We start from the raw sequence: 2756 nt of genomic DNA on the forward strand, positions 1-2756 counted from the left end.
GTTTGAAATACGAGTTGTCACATTATCCCCAACTTAAAAGAAATTTCGTCCCAAAATTTGGCATGCGGATTACTGAGAAAGCTAGTTGTGTTGAGTAGTTTACTGGTTTTCCTGGGGTGTCACATCATCCCCCCGTTGATTTGGAATTTCATCCTGAAATTCCGTAGTAGCTTCAGCCTCAGTAGTAGTTGCATTGCTTGCGAACAATTGGGGATACCTTTGTTTCATCTGGTCTTCGCGTTCCCAGGTGAACTCTGGGCGACGGGAGTTCCACCGAACTCGAACGAGAGGTATTCTTGTGTGCTTGAGGACCTTAACATCCCGGTCCGTGATTTCAACTGGTTCCTCGACGAATCGGAACTGTTCGTCGATAGTGAGTTCCTTAAGAGGAACTATGAGGGTCTCATCTGATAGACACTTCTTCAGATTCGACACGTGAAAGACGTTGTGAACTCCACCAAGTTCTGCTGGTAGGTTCAGTTTGTAGGCCACTTTGCCTATTCTTTCTATGATTTCGAACGGTCCGACAAACCGCGGATTGAGCTTGCCTCGTTTACCAAAACGAACTACACCCTTCCAGGGTGAGACTTTGATTAGCACTCGATCCCCAACCTGGAACTCGAGTGGTTTCCTGCGCTTATCAGCGTAGCTTTTCTGACGGTCACGAGCTGCCGCCATTCATTGTCGTATCTGAGCAATTCTTTCCATTGCATCTACCACAAGTTCTGGACCAGTAATCTGACTATCACCCACCTCTGCCCAACATAGAGGTGATCGGCATTTACGCCCGTACAATGCCTCAAATGGAGCGGCTTGAATGCTGGTGTGGTAGCTGTTATTATATGAAAATTCTACTAATGGCAGATGCTTTTCCCAGCTGTTGCCAAAGTCAATCACACATGCCCTAAGCATGTCTTCGAGGGTTTGAATAGTGCGCTCAGACTGCCCATCCGTCTGAGGGTGATAAGCTGTGCTCATGTCTAATCGTGAGCCAAAAGATTTATGCATCGCTTGCCGCAGTTCAGAAGTAAAACGTGCATCACGATCAGAAATAATAGAGGTTGGCACCCCGTGCCTCGAAACAACTTCCTTGAGATATACGTCTGCTAGAGTGGAGAACTTATCCGTTTCCTTGATAGCCAAGAAGTGTGTAGACTTTGTGAGTCGATCCACGATCACCCAAATAGTATCATTCCCACGTTGAGATCTAGGCAGGCCAGTAACAAAATCCATGGAAATTTCCTCCCATTTCCATTGCGGTATCTTTGGTTGCTGGAGTAGGCCTGATGGTTTCTGATATTCCGTCTTGACTCTCACATAAGTCAAACACTTGCTAACGTAAGTTGCTATGTGGGCCTTCATGCTAGGCCACCAATACGTAGTTCTAAGGTCGTGGTACATCTTATCCGAACCAGGATGTACTGAGTAGCGAGACTTATGAGCTTCATCCATTACAAGCTCGCGTAAGTTGCCATAGAGTGGGACCCAGATGCGTCCCGTTACATAGTAGGCGCCGTCTTCCTTTTGTTCTAATCGTTGCCTTAAGCCGCGTAGGGCTTCAGCCCTGACGTTTTCTGGTTTCAATGCTTCTACCGGAGCATCTCGTATCTGGGAAGGAAGACTAGACTGAATAGTGAGTCGCAACGCTCGTACACGCCTTGGTGTAGTATCTTTTCGACTGAGGGCATCGGACACCACGTTGGCTTTGCCCGGATGGTACTTGATGGCACATTCGTAATCGTTCAGTAACTCGACCCATCGTCGTTGTCGCATGTTCAATTCCTTTTGCTTGAAGATATGCTCGAGACTCCTGTGACCGGTGTAGATGGTGCACTTGGTACCGTACAGATAATGTCTCCATATCTTAAGCGCGAACACAACAGCTCCCAGCTCTAAATCGTGCATAGTGTAATTTCGTTCGTGAACCTTAAGTTGACGTGACGCATAAGCAATGACCTTGTCACGTTGCATCAACACACATCCAAGACCCTGGATGGATGTGTCGCAATAGATCACAAAATCGTCTGTGCCTTCTGGCAATGAGAGTATAGGTGCGCTACAGAGTCTATCCTTTAAGTGCTGAAAAGCGGTTTCCTGAGTACTACCCCAACGGTAGGTGACACCCTTCTATGTCAGTAGTGTAAGTGGTTGCGCAATCTTCGAGAAATCTTTGATGAACCTTCTGTAGGGATGGGATTGGTACAGTACCCGTACCTATACCCGTACCAGTACCGAAAATACCGGTACCGAATTTGAACAAAACTAGGTACCAAATACCGTACCAAATATATAGGTACGGTACGGGTACGAGTACGGGTATTTTCGGTACAGTACCCGCTTGGTACCATTTTGTTTTTATTTACTTTTTGAGCACTTGTACGAGTACTAAATTGGTAAAATTGACATCAGTACCAATATAGTACGAGTACCAAATAGGTAAAATTGGTACGAGTACCAATACGATACGGGTACCATATAGGTAAAATCAATACGAGTATACTATAAATACCATAATATGAAATAAAACATAATACAAAAAAACTTTTAAAGGTATACACAGAATTCGGTACCAGTACCCGTTTTTACCCGTACCCGTACCCGTACCAATACCGAAAGTACCGAATACCAAAATCAATAAAACTGGGTACCGATACATGTACCAAATACCTAAAATTGGTACGGGTACAGGTACGGGTACGGGTACGGTACGGGTACGAGTACGGGTATTTGGGAAAAAAAGCCCATCCCTAACCTTC

This window comes from Helianthus annuus, chromosome 16, assembly GCF_002127325.2.
Source record: "Helianthus annuus cultivar XRQ/B chromosome 16, HanXRQr2.0-SUNRISE, whole genome shotgun sequence".
Classification (NCBI taxonomy): domain Eukaryota; kingdom Viridiplantae; phylum Streptophyta; class Magnoliopsida; order Asterales; family Asteraceae; genus Helianthus; species Helianthus annuus.